This window comes from Dendrobates tinctorius, unplaced genomic scaffold (assembly GCF_039654945.1).
Source record: "Dendrobates tinctorius isolate UK_male_01 unplaced genomic scaffold, ASM3965494v1 ptg000054l, whole genome shotgun sequence".
In the NCBI taxonomy this organism is placed as follows: Eukaryota; Metazoa; Chordata; class Amphibia; order Anura; family Dendrobatidae; genus Dendrobates; species Dendrobates tinctorius.
Window position 1 is genome coordinate 13,452,223 of NW_027361722.1, and position 17,283 is coordinate 13,469,505.

The 17,283-nt window shown below is 45.9% G+C and overlaps 1 protein-coding gene across 5 annotated transcripts in view; it reads left to right on the plus strand.

Moving 5' to 3' along the window:
- Positions 1 to 4,705: 4,705 nt before the first annotated feature.
- The window catches only part of LOC141091489 (beta-1,4-galactosyltransferase 3-like), a 44,634-nt gene continuing 32,056 nt past the window's right edge, over positions 4,706 to 17,283 (plus strand). For 2 of the 5 annotated variants that reach the window (XM_073577100.1, XM_073577104.1), the window contains exon 1: positions 4,719 to 4,875. The gene's annotated coding sequence lies outside the window, so the exon portion shown is untranslated. Of the gene's footprint in view, positions 4,942 to 5,011; positions 5,169 to 17,283 lie in introns of those variants that run through there. The other 3 variants (XM_073577103.1, XM_073577102.1, XM_073577101.1) reach the window with 3 other exon arrangements.

The following is a 17,283-nucleotide window of genomic DNA, read 5'->3' on the forward strand; positions in this document are numbered from 1 at the left end:
AGAGCAGACCCCAAAGCAATAGGCAGCCCCAACATATAATGACGGTGAAGCAAGATTAAAATACTAACACAGACAGAAAGATAGACTGAGCAAAGACGGGGCCCCAAAACTACCTAGATAGGAAAGGAAGGCTGCTGTCTGCAATCTGCCAAAACCCTATCAAAGACATAAGCCAACCAGCTGATATGAAAAAGGCCCTGAAGCAGCTAGGCTTCAAAAACTGAATCAGCACTCAGGTATTTTCAGAAGACAGAGCTAAATGAATTCAGCACACCCCAGCAGGGAATGGCAGAAATCCAGAAAAACAAAGCAAAAACAAAGTCAAAGCACAAAAGCAAAAGGCCGAGCAGCAAACTTAGCTTTGGAGGAGCAGGAATTCAGACTGGTCTCCAAGGATCCCACAGAGAAATCACCCGCAGGGCAGAAGGGCGTCGGCAGCATTATATCCAGTCCGTAACTCCACTCAGCCAGTCACAATCATCAGCCTCAGGTGTTTGACAATCAGGCTCACTACCTTTCTTTACCAGAAGAGGGAGTTCCTTGGGCCTCAGTAATGAAGGGGAAAATGAACTCACAACAGTCCTTGCTTCGTAACACAAGATGTGCTGGGAGGTGGGTGGAGTTGAGATCCATATAAAAGGTTGGGAAGGTTTAGAATTACAGATCAGTCTGAGGTTCAGTCTGGAGGGTCAGTCTGACAGAGGGTCAGAGAGGAAGGAAGCCACTTGGGAGGAGTGGGGATCCCTGGAAGAAGGGATGGAGGAAGGAGTGCTGCAGCTGCCTCAGTGACCTGAGCCAGCTGGCACGGGAAAGGAACAGAAGGAGAAAGACGTAGAACTGCAACCTAAGCTTCCATAAGAGAGAGAAGGAACAGTGCGGAACGAAGGAGTAGGAGAACAAAGAGGAGTTGTGGGTTGGAAGAGGAACCCTGCCTATAGGTTCTCAGCGCAAGGCCGGGGCCCGATCCCCGAGGTTGTATGGACACTTATGGTTCTGCAGCAGACACCGGTGGAGTAGTTGGCTGTAAATGCACTACTCCCATCCAAGACTTGGGGCACAACAGCAACTGAATAGAGAGCCAGGACTCCAGAGAAGGGAGTCCCCGAGAGAGGCTACAGCTGTCTGTCATACAAGTAGAGTTGTTAGGAACATCTGACAGGAGGAACTTCAGAGTACCATGGTACTGGAGCTCTTCACACCTTAAGGCGCAATAGAGGAGTCGTTCAGGAGAGGTACATGTTGGCAGAGTGTTGGAGAGGAGAATCCTGACTTGCCCGGGAGGTTGATTGAGTCTCTACCCCAGAGGACACGGCACGGAGGCAGGCACCAGTGTGTACCATGAACTGTGAGTAAAGCTTTGGAACTGCAAGCCTTGGTGTCTTCTATTCATTTGTGCGCCAACACCGTCAGCACTGCTACATCTGGGTATCAACATTCCTCACACCGCCTGCGCCTATACACTGCCCTGGGGTTACAGCTTCACCTGTGGGGAGCTACACCATCTATGCTGTAACACAACATCAGCCCCAGAGGATCTGCACGCAGCGTTGGCTTAACATCTTGCTTGCCAAACACCACAGGTGGCGTCACGAACTATCACATAAACTATATCACAAACCATCATTGATTTGGGCGCCCAGGGCCACGGACAGGGTCACAGCTGCCGTGACACATCCCACTGACACCGGCCCAGTACCGAGTACCCCACAGCCCTGGGAGGGCGACCCACAGCAGATCGCTCTCCACGGTATCTCCAGACTCTGTCATATGTGCTCAGTGTGAACCTGCTTTCATCTGTGAAGAGCACAGGGCGCCAATGGCGAATTTGGTGTTCTGTGGCAAATGCCAAGCATCCTGCAAGATGTTGGGCTGTGAGCACAACCCCCCTCTGTGGACGTCGGACACTCAGACCATCCTCATGGAGTCGGTTTCCAGCCATTTGTGCAGACACATGCACATTTGTGGTCTGCTGGAGGTCATTTTGTAGGGCTCTGGCAGTGCTCCTCCTTGCACAAAGACGGAGGTAGCGGTCTTTCTGCTGGGTTGTTGCCCTTCTACGGCCCCCTCCACGTCTCCTGGTGTACTGGTCTGTCTCCTGGTAGTGACTCCAGCCTCTGGACACTACTCTGACAGACACAGAAAACATTCTTGCCACAGCTCGCATTGATGTGCCATCCTGGATGAGCTGCACTACCTGAGCCACTTGTGTGGGCTGTATAGTCCGTCTCATGCTACCACGAGTGTGAGAGCACAACCATCATTCAAAAGTGACCAAAACATCAGCCAGAAAGCATTGGCACTGAGATGTGGTCTGTGGTCCCCACCTGCAGAACCACTCCTTTATTGAGGGGGTCTTGATAATTGCCAATAATTTCCATCTGTTGTCTATTCCATTTGCACAACAGCATGTGAAATTGATTGTCAGTCAGTGTTGCTTCCTAAGTGGACAGTTTGATTTCACAGAAGTTTGATTTACTTGGAGTTATATTCTGTTGTTTAAGTGTCCCCTTTATTTTTTTGACCAGTGTATATGGCATTATATATGGTACTATGTAATATTTAAGGATGTGAACCCGTCTGGAGCCGCAGCGCACACTGCAGAGACTATAAACAGCAATGTTCTTCCCCTGTAATGGACAACACCTAGTTGGCAGGAAGACGACTTCCTCTGACCTAAGATTATATCTCAAGATAAGTTTGGGTTTCGCTGCCAGGTCGTCCTCAAATAATATTCGGTGCATTCCTGATTGAGACGACCCAACCCCGAGTGCAAAGAAAAGTAATTACAGGACATATCAGCCACACGCCGGTCCCAGCACAATGTCTGCCTGCATGATAGATAGTACAGATGGGTCTGAAGGACTAGAATGGGCCGGGCCACGAAAATGACTACTCCCAACCGTTGTCAACTTTATCAGAAAAAAAAGATCAGGAATGAAGAATGTCACCGTATCATGTAGCGGAGACTGTCCTGGGATGCTGTGTATTGAATTTGTAAAGCGCTGCGGAATATATTGGCGCTATATGAATAAAGACTATTATTATTGGAAATTCTGAAACCGACATTGTTATGGGGGATCTGTCTATGATGGTTGCACTGATATGGGGGATCTGTGAATGATGCACTGATATGGAGGATCTGTGGATGACGCGCTGTTATGGGGGATCTGTGGATGGTGCGCTGTTATGGGGGATCTGTGGATGGTGCGATGTTATGGGGGATCTGTGGATGACGCGCTGTTATGGGGATCTGTGGATGACGCGCTGTTATGGGGGATCTGTGGATGGTGCGCTGTTATGGGGGATCTGTGGATGGTGCGATGTTATGGGGGATCTGTGGATGACGCGCTGTTATGGGGGATCTGTGAATGACGCACTGTTATGGGGGATCTGTGGATGAGGCACTGTTATAGGGGATCTGTGGATGACGTGCTGTTATGGGGGATCTGTGGGTGACGCACTGTTATGGGGGATCTGTGGATGACGCACTGTTATGGGGATCTGTGGATGACGCACTGTTATGGGGGATAAGTGGATGACGCACTGTTATGGGGGATCTGTGGATGACGCGCTGTTATGGGAATCTGTGGATGACGCACTGTTATGGGGATCTGTGGATGACGCACTATTATGGGGGATCTGTGGATGACGCACTGTTATGGGGGATCTGTGGTGACGCGCTGTTATGGGGGATCTGTGGGTGACGCACTGTTATGGGGGATCTGTGGATGACGCGCTGTTATGGGGGATCTGTGGGTGACGCACTGTTATGGGGATCTGTGGATGACGCACTGTTATGGGAATCTGTGGATGACGCACTATTATGGGGGATCTGTGGATGACGCTCTGTTATGGGAATCTGTGGATGACGCACTATTATGGGGGATCTGTGGATGACGCACTGTTATGGGGGATCTGTGGTGACGCGCTGTTATGGGGGATCTGTGGGTGACGCACTGTTATGGGGGATCTGTGGATGACGCGCTGTTATGGGGGATCTGTGGGTGACGCACTGTTATGGGGATCTGTGGATGACGCACTGTTATGGGGGATCTGTGGGTGACGCACTGTTATGGGGGATCTGTGGAGGATGCACTGTTATGGGGATCTGTGGATGACGCGCTGTTATGGGGGATCTGTGGGTGACACGCTGTTATGGGGGATCTGTGGATGACGCACTGTTATGGGGGATCTGTGGGTGACGTACTGTTATGGGGGATCTGTGGGTGACGCACTGTTATGGGGGATCTGTGGGTGACACGCTGTTATGGGGGATCTGTGGGTGACACGCTGTTATGGGGGATCTGTGGGTGACGTACTGTTATGGGGGATCTGTGGGTGACGCACTGTTATGGGGGATCTGTGGGTGACGCACTGTTATGGGGGATCTGTGGGTGACGCGCTGTTATGGGGGATCTGTGGGTGACGCGCTGTTATGGGGGATCTGTGGGTGACGCACTGTTATGGGGATCTGTGGATGATGCAGTATCGGAGATCTGTGCTGTGACAAAGTCTTTTATTATATTATGTCCTATCAAATTTGCAACTTTTAGCTCAAATAACCGGGTAAACCAGATATAACACTTGGTGCCCCAAGGGCCACAGCACAGACCTCTAGCTGGCGCTATAGGGCCAGTAACCATGACAACAGCTTTGCCGCAGCCAGTACTGGACGGGTTTCCCATTCCAGCACCCAGGGACAGACAACTCCACCTGTTGATTCTGGCAGGCAGTGGGCGGGGCTTGTTGCTGTGCGCGTTTCTGTTTGTTCTACGTCTGAGGGTGACCGGCGGCGCGCACGCAGGCTCGAGCTGTCGGGAGCGCGCGGGGTAACAGGTGACTTTCGCTCGCTGCCTCAGGGGACGGAGCCGGCAGGTAACCGCGAGCGCTGTCCGTTACCGGGGACTCCCGCGTGTCATCTCACCCAGGGCCGGTTTATAGGTGTGGTGTCATCTGTGCGGCGGCTCTAATGGTCCCGTAGGAAGTTTCCTCTCCCCGTGTGTGGAGATGCAGAGTATATAGTATATCCCCGCCTGCGGTCCTGTGCGGGGAGGTGATGAATGGGGGGAAATAGACGGGGAGGGGGGTTTGTTTTGTTTTTTTAAGTAAAGTTTTGGGTTTTAGAGCTGTATTTTTTCCTTTTTTTCTCTTCTCTGGCCCTGTATAAGGTTTGTATAGGATTTTCTTTCTTTAGAGGCAAAGTTGTGAAACTATTTGGGGTCCTGTGACTTTTTTTTTTTTTTTAATTGCATTTTATTCCATATTTTGGAAATTTAGGTGACAAAAAAAAACACACGTAATTCAGGCATTTAGGTTTTATTTGTTTTATGTCTTTTTAATATTAATGTTCAGTTTACCATATTTATAACTTGTATATTGAGGGGTTGCATATATAGTCTCCTCTCCATGAGCGGTGGCGTGTCCCCTCACATTGAACATGTGGGTTTAAATGGGGCTGAGAAGAGAGAAACTAAGTATAACAAGGGAAGTGAGAGAGTTAATGCTTCAGTCTCCATTGAACTAGGGGCCTCCTCCAGTGACTAGGTAATTACATCAGAGAAATGCTCTGAGTAATAGACACAAAGTCTGAGATCCGTCTATTCAAGAGAGAGTAGTGGAAAATCCAACATACTCAGATATAACTCCTTGTTCTCTTAGAAAAAAAATAATAGACAATTGCAGTTATGGGACACACTATCTCCGATGTCCAGATATGAATATTGGGGTTTTGCACCAAACTTGATATTTATGGGAGATATATTTTAGGCGTCGTATCTTACTTTTTGGACACTGATTTAAACGCGATGTCTGGTGCCAGAACATCATCCCCACAGTGAAACGTGGTGGTGGCAGCATCACGCTGTGGGTATGATTTTCGGCAGCAGGGACAGGGTAAGTGGTCCGAGACGAGGGTAAGATAGATGGTGCGAAATGCAGGGATATTCTTAAAGGGAACCTGTCAGCAGGATTGTGTTGCGCAACCTACAGACAGTGTCAGGTCGGCACCGTTATACTGATTACAATGATACCTTCTGATGAAATCTTGTGGTTGTTGTTTAATCTTTATTTGTAGTTTTCCGTTAATGAGTTTCTCGTGCTTCCGGGCGGCCTGTGAGTGAGACTTTATGTGGTGCTTTACCTACATATTCATCTGTATGGTTTCTGACAGGTCACTGATCCCTCAGTCACCTGACCCCTATTTTACATACTATACTGTATATGCTATTAATTTGGGAAAAAAACAAAAAATTTAAAATTACATTCATCATGCAGGTGGTGGTTGGAATACTGCCCTGCAGTCCAGTTTCCATAGGGAAGGATCATGCTCTGCTTCAGTTTGACACAGTACATGTTGGTATTCATGGTTCCCTCAATGAAGTGTTGCTCTCCACAGCCGGCAGCACTCATTCAGCCCCAAACCATGACACTCCCACCACCATGCTTGACTGTAAGCAGGACACACTTGTCCTTGTCCTCCTCACCTGGTTGCAACCGCACAAGCTTGATTCCATCTGAGCCAAATAAGTTTGTTGTTCTCATCAGACCACAGGACATGGTTCCAGCAATCCATGTCCTTAGTCTGCTTGTGTTTGTGGGCTTTCTTCTGCGACGACGGCCATGCAGACCATTTTGATGCAGTGTGTGGGGTATGATCTGAGAATTGACAGGTGTACACTCCTCCACCTCCACAGCATGCCTGGCATCAGTGTGAACGCACTGACCTGAAGAATCGTGTTGTCCTTTTTACTGAATAATTAACGTTGAAAGAACAGAACCCAAAAAACAATGGCGGGAGTGTTTTATTTTGTACCATTTTACACCACATGGAATATTTTCCTGTATCCCCAGTAACTGGTATAGTAAAGTGAATGGTGTCCTAAAAATTGTCTCACCACAAAAGAAAATACAACTATGTCAACTAAAAAGATGATTAAAAAAAAGTGAGACGCAAAATGCAAAAATTTGTCGATGGCAGGAAAAGGTTAAAGGGATTGTGTAGCATCTTCTGCATAATCTGATATTGTGCGGTGCATGTCTGCAGGGGTAGTTAGAGGCATTCGTCCAGCGCCCGGCAGGTATCATCCAGGTGTCCTACTCTTAGCTGCCAAGCGTTGGCCGGTTGTCACAGCAGCTGCCCCGCCCGTCATGCTGCAGCTCATCTTCATGCCCAATTATTTATAATTAAAACCTCCCTAATGTCTAAGTAGCACTTGTGCTGCCAAAGCAGCTCCAAGCCATCAAGGCTTTGACTCCACCAGACCTCTGTGGTATCTGGCACTGAGATGTTAGTAGCAGTTTCCCCCAAGGGTTTGTCCAGTGGAGTCATTGTTTTGTCCAAACAGCTCCAGGCATGTTAAAAAGAAAAAAAAAGAAGCTCTTGGCGATTCTCCACCTCTTCCAACACACTCAGAGGCCAATTGTATGTTTTCACAGTGGACAGGGGTTACCATGAGCACTGTACACAGCAAATTGTGATACTCTGCATGTTCTGATTGCTTACTATCATAGCACTGACGCTTTGGTTCTCCTGACGCCTTTCTATTATAGCTGCAATGCTCTGCGTCTCCTGATGCCTTTCTATCATAGCTGTGACACGCTGCATGTCCTGACTCCTTTATAGAATAGTGGCGATGCTCTGTGTCCTCACGCTTTTCTGAAGCAGCTTTGGTGCTCTGCATGTCCTGATGCTTTTCTATCATAGCTGCAATGCTCTGCGTCTCCTTACACCTTTCTATCATGCCTGTGACACTCCTCGTGTCCTGACACCCTTCCATCCATAATAGCTGTGACATTTTGTATATCTTGACGCCTTTCTATCACAGCTGCGATGCTCTGTGTGTCTTGATAGCTTTCTATCACAGCTGCGATGCTCTGTGTGTCTTGATAGCTTTCTATCACAGCTGCCATGCTCTGTGTCTTGATAGCTTTCTATCACAGCTGCCATGCTCTGTGTGTCTTGATAGCTTTCTATCACAGCTGCCATGCTCTGTTTGTCTTGATAGCTTTCTATCACAGCTGCCATGCTCTGTGTGTCTTGATAGCTTTCTATCACAGCTGCCATGCTCTGTGTGTCTTGATAGCTTTCTATCACAGCTGCCATGCTCTGCGTGTCTTGATGGCTTTCTATCACAGCTGCCATGCTCTGCGTGTCTTGATGGCTTTCTATCACAGCTGCCATGCTCTGCGTGTCTTGATGGCTTTCTATCACAGCTGCCATGCTCTGCGTGTCTTGATGGCTTTCTATCACAGCTGCCATGCTCCGCGTGTCTTGATGGCTTTCTATCACAGCTGCCATGCTCTGCGTGTCTTGATGGCTTTCTATCACAGCTGCCATGCTCTGCGTGACCTGACGCCTTTCTGTCATCGGTCGCTCTGAGCGTTGCAGCTAACTGTTTTCCATCCATCATAGCCAGCAACGACTTCATCAGTAATTTGGGGTACAGTTGCTCTTTTGTGGGATTAAACCAGGTGTACGCCTTCACTCCCCAACACATAAACCCTGGGTGGCACAGGACCCCACGTACCATGAAGGCCTCACAAGGCTGACTCTGGGTGATGCTCTGATACAGTAATCTTGGCAGCATAATCTGCTCATTTTTCCTTCTTCCAACGCATCTACTTCAGTAACTGTTCAATAACAGATGATTTATCCCAACCCTGACAGGGGCCACAATCAATAATTTGGTTTCATTGTTATGGCTGATTCCGGAGGTCTGATGTGTTGCTGTTCAGCTTTCAATCTAAACGCAGAAGTGGACGAAACATTAGTATCAATGGGCTTTAATTGTCTTGCTTCATTCAGCCGCACACCCAGGGTTGTTGTGAAAGTGTAAAGATGAGTGTCCTGGCCTGGGTGGAGTGAGACTTCATATTCTTGTCTGTTCAATCTGTTAATATTACACAGGGCGGGGGATGATCCAAGACTTAAAACTTGTTGTAAAAGCAAATTCATCAGCTATAGCTAAAGACCATGATAAAGGATGTTTGTCATAGACATGCACTACCTGTGCTTTCAGGATAGTGGGCTCTAAACTCTAAAATACCTAAAATGGCCAACTCTGTAGGTACTTGCTCTCCCTGGATCCAGTGGTGGCTCTCTTGTGCTGCACCAGTCCTGGTGTTCTGGCTGTAGCAGTGTCATCATGTTATTATCATCACATGTCACCGCTCTAGCCAGTTACTGAGCTCACCGCTGTAGCCAAAACACCGGGACCAGAACTGCAGCCGGCATTTGGCAATGGACCCACGAGGAGGATTAAGGTAAGTGAAGCATATCAATTAGTTGCTGCTTGCTGATCGATTGCAGGGGCATCATTCCATCTGATCCTAAAAATACCATCTTCCGCCTCTTTCTTCACACTTGGGTGCAAAGTGACTTCTCCTGTGGTTAGATGCAGCAGAGAAAGGCCAGGACACTAGCGAGGGGCACATGAGCAGCATCGGTGGTTCGGTAGTTGAGTTGTCCTTGTTTTTAGCACCACAATGGATCCATTTTAAAAAAGTTTTTATCTTGGTAATGGACAACTATAAAGATAGCCCACCTAAATTCAGTGGGGTTTGCATCTCTGCGTTCCCGGTAATCTGCTGATTTTAAGGGGAAGTAGCAACTCATTGATTATACACAATGGCACCGACTTGCCTATTGCCAGAGGTGCAACATTCTAGAACTTTGTGACTAGCAAGAAAAAGGTGTTTTCGGATCATATATTAGGCAGGGCCTTCTTCTGAAAATCCTTAAGGATCTTGTTTGCACAACGCTTCCTGTAGACATGTGTTTTCTATAAGCTGCACATTGGGAACACAAGACATCTGGATTAAACCTAAGCTGGCATGTTTTCTGAACATTGAGCCAGTTCCCATAGATATCAGTTCAGTGGCCGGAGACTCCGACATAGATCTGCTGTTAGTTGCCGGCTTCATCTTCTGGGGTGGGATGTTAAGAAGGAAGGAAAAATTAGAATACGCGCTTTAAGCCGTGCATGTCCTTGTGAGGAAAGTCCTACGAGAGAGCTTCACGTGTAATATAAGCTTTTTATGTATTCGTTGGGGATTTATTTTATAGATTTGACACAAAAAGATAGTTCAGTAAAAGTATCAACACCTGAGAGCTGTGTTGAAAGTTTCAAGGTCAGCAAGTACAAAAATTCTTGTAGGGCTTCCACTAGAAGGACGGATGGCCGGAGGAGGCATCACAGGACATGAAGGACATTTAGGAATGGCTAATTTTGTGTTAAATTTCAGAAGTGGTAACTGGTCATTGGTGTGTCAGTGTTGGTTGGGCATTATATGGAGCTGCTGTTTTGCAGTGATCTTGTACTTTTGTTTGGATACTGGATCATTTGGCACTGTATGGTACTATTAGCTGACGTGTGGCAGGATCATTTGGCACTGTATGGTACTATTAGCTGACGTATGGCAGGATCATTTGGCACTGTGTGTTAACCCCTTTCCTACATTGGACGTACTATTCCGTCCATGGGACCTAAGTCTCAAGGACTGAATAGTACGTCTAATGCAATCAGCGGCGCTCACGGGGGGGAGCGCAGCTGATCGTGGCCGGGTGTCAGCTGATTATCACAGCTGACACCCGGCACAGTGTGTCAGGGGCGGTCACGGACCGCCCCCGACACGTTAACCCCTGGCACACTGCGATCAAACTTGATCGCGGAGTACCGGAGGTTAAAGGAAGCATCGGCAGGGAGGGGGCTCCCTCCGTTCTTCCCTGCGACCCCTCCCACAGCAGCGCGATGTGCAGAGCTGCTGCGGGGGTCGCCTTCCCTGCAGGTCCCCGGATCCAATATGGCGACGGGGACCTTCGGGGGCCTGCAGGGAGCTGGCTTCCTCACTGCCCGCAGAGCGTGGGCATGAGGAAGCCTGCAGCAATGCCTGTGACAGATAGCTGATCTGTCACAGCGATCTGTGATGTCCCCCATGGGACATTATAATATAAGTAAAAAAAATAAAAAAGTGTAAAAATAATTAAAAAAAAAAAAAAAAAAAAATTCCCTAATTCATTTTTTGAAAATAAAAAAACAATAAAAGTACACACATTTAGTATCGCCGCGTCCGTAATGACCCACCCTATAAAACTGTCCCATTAGTTAACCCCTTTAGCGAACCCCTTAAAACAGGGTTCCCCAACTCCAGTCCTCAAGGCCCACCAACAGATCATGTTTTCAGGATTTCCTTTGTATTGCTCAGGTGATAATTGCTTCACCTGTGCAATACAAAGGAAATCCTGAAAACATGATCTGTTGGTGGGCCTTGAGGACTGGAGTTGGGGATCCCTGCCTTAAAAAATAAAAAAGAAACGAAGCAAAAAATGATTTATCATACTGCCGAACAAAAAGTGCAATAACGCACGATCAAAAAGATGCATATAAATATCCATGGTACCGCTGAAAACGTCATCTTGTCCCGCAAAAAACGAGCCACAACACAGCATCATCAGCGAAAAAATAAAGTTATAGCTCGCAGAATAAAGCGATGCAAAAATAATTATTTTTTATATAAAAATTGCATAAAAGCGCCAAAACATAAAAAAACATAAATGAGGTATCGCTGTAACCGTACTGACCCGAAGAATAAAACCGCTTTATCAATTTTACCGCACACGGAACGGTGTGAACGCACCCCCCAAAAGAAATTCATGAATTGCTGGTTTTTGTTCATTCTGCGTCCCAAAAATCGGAATAAAAAGCGATCAAAAAATGTCACGTGCCCGAACATGATACCAATAAAAACGTCAACTCGTCCCGCAAAAAATAAGACCTCACATGACTCAGTGGGTCAAAATATGGAAAAATTATAGCTCTCAATATGTGGTGATGCAAAAACTATTTTTACAATAAAAAGCGTCTTTGAGCGTGTGACAGCTGCCAAAAATAAAAACCGCCATAAATAGTAAATCAAACCCCCCGTTATCACCCCCTTAGTTAGGGAAAAATAATAAAATAATTTTTTTTTCATTAATTTCCATTTTCCCATTAGGGTTAGGTTTGGAGTTAGAATTGGGGGTTTCCACTGTTTTGGTACATCAGGTGCTCTCCAAACGTGACATGGTGTCCGATCTCAATTCCAGCCAAAAAAGTTAAATGGTGCTGCTTCCCTTCCGAGCTCTGCCATGTGCCCAAATAGTGGTTTATCCCCATATATGGGGTATCAGCTCACCACATATCTAGATAAGTTCTTTGGGGGATCTAGTTTCCAAAATGGGGTCACTTGTGGGGGGTTTCCACTGTTTAGGTACCTCAGGGGCTCTCCAAACGTGACATGGCGTCCAATCTGAATTCCAGCCCATTTTGCAGTGAAAAAGTCAAACGGCGCTCCTTCCCTTCTGAGCTCTGCTATGCGCCCAAACAGTGGCTCCCCCCACATATCAGGTATCAGCGTACTCAGGACAAATTGCACAATAACTTTTCCTGTCTAATTTCTCCTGTTACCCTTGGTAAAATAAAAAAAATTTGAACCTGAAGTAATTTTTTTTGTGAAAAAAAGTTAAATGTTCATTTTTTTTTTTTTAAACATTCAAAAAAATTACTGTGAAGCACCTGAAGGGTTAAAAAACTTCTTGAATGTGGTTTTGAGCACCTTAAGGGGTGCAGTTTTTAGAATGGTGTCACTTTTGGGAATTTTCTATCATATAGACCCCTCAAAGTGACTTCAAATGTGATGTGGCCCCTAAAAATAAAATGGTGGTGTAAAAATGAGAAATCGCTGGTCAACTTTTAACCCTTATAACTTCCTAACAAAAAAAAAAAATTTTGGTTCCCAAATTGTGCTGATATAAAGTAAACATGTGGGAAATGTTATTTATTAAGTTTTTTGTGTGCCGTATCTCTGTGACTTAAGGGCATAAAAATTCAAAGTTGGAAAATTGCGAAATTTTCAATATTTTCGCCAAATTTCCATTTTTTTTCACAAATAAACGCAAGTTATATGAATGAAATTTTACCACTAACATGAAGTACAATATGTGACGAGAAAATGTCAGAATCACCGGGATCCATGGAAGCGTTCCAGAGTTAACCTCATAAAGGGACAGTGGTCAGAATTGTAAAAATTGGCCCGGGAGTTAACGTGCAAACCACCCTTGGTAGTGTAGGGGTTAATAATGTCTGGAAGTATCGTTTGAGAACTGTGAATCATAAATACACTTTTTAATAAAACCTTTTGATGTGTTCACTATCTTCTGGCGTTACAAGGGTTGTCTGGACCGGATGCGATTACAGTAATTGTGTTACAGAACTGCACAGCTCAATCATCTGCGTATCGGTCTGCTGATTGGGGGGACGCCGGTTGTCGCACCCCCACTATTTAGAGAGAGGCCACCAATATAAAAGTCCGTCTCTATAAAAGTATCGTTCTGTATATAAACTTGCTGGCTCTTCCGGCGCTGTCACTTTTTGACAGCCTGTATAAATGAAGTGCCGGTAAATGAACTCCGAACACCTTGTCTGTAGTCTATTTAGTGATTGTTTAACGCTCCGATCGTCCGGCGCACTTGAGTCTTTACAGTAGTCTGTGCGTTATTGCTCTCTTATCAGCGATCTGTCACTTCAGTCAGGATATCCTATCTCACAGTGATAAGCAGGATGACAAAGTTACATTAAGTAAGAGTCTGCGGAAGGAATTCTCTTCTCCCGGCGTTATCTAGCTTTGTAATGTGGCAAGAATAATGTTTTCTCTTGTCCACATCATTGTTACCTGTCATCTGGTTGGAAGACTTTGTGTACATGCAGGATGTGCTGGAAGGCGTTATTGGAAATGAGCCGAAACAAATATAAAACTTGAAGTTTGGCACCTTAAAAAGTATTAATGCGTCGCACTATTTATATTGCAATGATTTACATCTTGTATTAATATCCCATGCTCCATCCACTATTCTGCAGGCTTCAGAGCTGAAAGCTCCCATCACTCCCTGTTTTTCAGAGTCTGCACTCAGCCGCGTCTTGCGCTTTCCATTTTGTAAAGTGTTGTTTATCCTAAGCACCGTACATTAAGCTTTGAAACATTGCCATCAAGTAGGAGTTCAGTTAGGAGTAGAACTTGCTGACTGCTTCGAATGAAAATTTCCCATGGCAGAAATGTAAATTCAGCTCTGGAGTACATCTGAGGGATAGGGAGTGCAGCTCTGGGGTATAATACAGGATGTAACTCAGGATCAGTAATGTAATGTATGTACACAGTGACTGCACCAGCAGAATAGTGAGTGCAGCTCTGGAGTATAATACAGGATGTAACTCAGGATCAGTAATGTATGTACACAGTGACTGCACCAGCAGAATAGTGAGTGCAGCTCTGGGGAATAATACAGGATGTAACTCAGGATCAGTAATGTAACGTATGTACACAGTGACTGCACCAGCAGAATAGTGAGTGCAGCTCTGGGGTGTAATACAGGATGTAACTCAGGATCAGTAATGTATGTACACAGTCACTGCACCAGCAGAATAGTGAGTGCAGCTCTGGGGTATAATACAGGATGTAACTCAGGATCAGTAATGTAATGTATGTACACAGTGACTGCACCAGCAGAATAGTGAGTGCAGCTCTGGGGTATGACTGCATTATACAGTTGTTGGTAGTTTTCCTGTAAGGCTTTTATTCCTACTCTGTAACATGTGACTGTTATGACTCTTCTTTTCTTACGGCTGATATGACGATCTCATTATGTACGGCCTCATTATAACCTCAGTATGTAAATCTTATTACAGGGCTGTGACGTAGGGTGGAAATAATGCAGCCCAGCAATCAGGCCAGAGCTGACATCCAATCCTTGCCCGATAAGATGGTAATCAACTTGGTCAACGTGCATGTGGCCTAATGCCAGGATTCCACCCGGCAGAATCGTCTGTAATGTACTATTATGGAGAGCTATGAGTCCTGCACGACCCACAACAACGGATGTTATGAACATAAATTGGGCAATAACCATTCCTTATCATTTGGGGCCAATTTGTTACTGAATAGTCCAGTCACTACACTTCCCATCATGTTTTATGTTCCCTGTAGCCTGGCTGGAGCGTTCTCCTGCAGTCAGTGTCATAGTTTCAAGTGCATAAAGTTAAAGGGGCTGTGCTGGATCATAAGATCTTGGCGGCTTTTCTCCGGTACAGCGCCACCTCTGGCCACAGATTTTGTCTGGTATTGCAGCTCATCCTCACTCGCTTCAGTTTAATACCAAACATACATCATGGACAGATGTGCTGCTGAACTTGGAAGAAATCAGATGTTTTTCTTATCCTGGACAGCCCCTTTAAATGGAGTTATAGAGTTTGGCTATACTGAGTGGAGACATAGGGGCCCATTGTAGATCATGTATAATGGATCCCACCTTTGGCTCAGATTGCTTCAAATTCTTGTGATGGAGTAAAAACTTATCACCTGATGTCCTGCTGTAGAAGATGTGGTGTAAAGGATGGTGGATTGACAGGACCCGGAAAGCACAAGATTGATTTCAATGATCATAACTGTGCTCTGACTGAGCAAGAGATGCAGTGTAAAGCATAGAGGCGGAACCGGAAAGCAGCTCAGGCCACTGATGAGATAGGAGGTGGATTCGGTGATCATAGCTGTGTCATATTAGAGCAGAGCTGCAGTGTACAACATGGGAGAGGAATGGGGACACCAGTTGGTGAAAAGACAGGATGTGGATCCCACATGATCTCCGGCTGCAATAAGCAATGCAACTGCAACGTATATTATGCTGATCATAGCTGTACCTTGATGGAGCAGAGCTGCAGTGTAAAGCATGGGAAATGAATTGGGCACAAGTTCACTGATAACAAGAGATGAATTTTATGGAAACTCCAACATCAGAGGTGATGCAGTTAAAGCAGAGTCACTGACCATAGCTGTGCACGATTAGAGTGTAGCTGCAGTGTAAAGCAAGGCAATGTAATATGTATTATTGTATGCGGATATTGAGGGTAATGGTCACATGGAGAGGGAAGAGGATCAGACCAGAAAGTGTGCGGTAAATGTGGCGGACTCACAGGAAATCCCAACTTCTCGCTGAGAATCGGCCTCTTCGTCTTGGCTCCATTGTTTGCAGCAGGTCACCCTGTAACCCACAGATGTCACCCAGCGTCACACCCTGCGCCCCAGTAGTCGGCAAAGATGTCACCTCACAGACTGCAAGTAAACCCCCCGCTGTAAAAGGTGCAGCAAGGGGTTACAACATGGCTCCACTTAAATATACACAACAGTCCCACAAAAAACAATTATGTGCAGATATTTAGTCTCTTCTAATCTACTGGTTTTTGTTATAGTCCTGATTTATGCTCCATTCACCTCCAGAGCTGCGCACAGGCGCTGTTTCTGTGTTCTCACGTAGGAATCCTTGCCGGATAAGAGTCTGTATAGATTGTGCTGTTTTCTGCTGCATCGTAAGGAGCGATATAAAGTCTTCAGTTTTCTAGTTTCTGTTTCTTCTCACCATTTTCAAGATCTCTGCTTGCTCTCGGTGAAGGCGGACACTCTTGCTTCCTTCCTTTCAGAGTAAGTCAATGTGTTCATAGCCAAGAAGCGGATATAATTGTATCCAGCCTGGTACATTGTAGCAAACCGGCAGGTGATTGTATTTGTGCTCATGTGTGGATACAATTGTATCCGCGTCTCCCAGCTGTTCACAGGATTACACACATTCCCTGAAAGCAAGCAGAGATCTAGCAGGGGAGCAGTATTGAAACATAAAGTATGTTAGAAAGTTGTAGAACTTTTCCTCTGATGATTAACCCCTTTTATGATGCATGACGTTCGTGTCCGTCACTTGTCAGATGCCGACTGTATCATAGAGATGGGAACTGGCTCCGATTGCTGCTGTTTAACCCCTTAGATGCATTTATGACTTGTGATGCGTAGTTTCGGGCACCCATTTTCCCACCCTCCTCTTTATCACACACTTTTCCCACTTCCCCCGCAACTTGATCACGAAGTGACGGGGACGGTTTCACCTCTCTTGCGTTTTTTTTTTTTGTTGCCCTGTTTTTCAGTACATGATAAGCTAAAGTGAACGGCGTCATTGAAGACCACAACGCGTCCTGTGAAAAAGCATTAATAAAAAGTTATGGCTTTCGGAAAAGGTGAAAGCGCAAAGATAAAAAGAAGAAATGGGTCCGAAAGGAAATTAAAAGGGGTTACATAGAACTAGAAAACCGCTTTCAGGAGTTGTAGTCACCAGAATGCCAACGCAGCTCTGGATGTGACTGGAGCAATCTGAGATGAGGATAAGCCAAGTGTGGCGGGGTTATGTAATCTAATCGTGAGATTGAGCCGGTA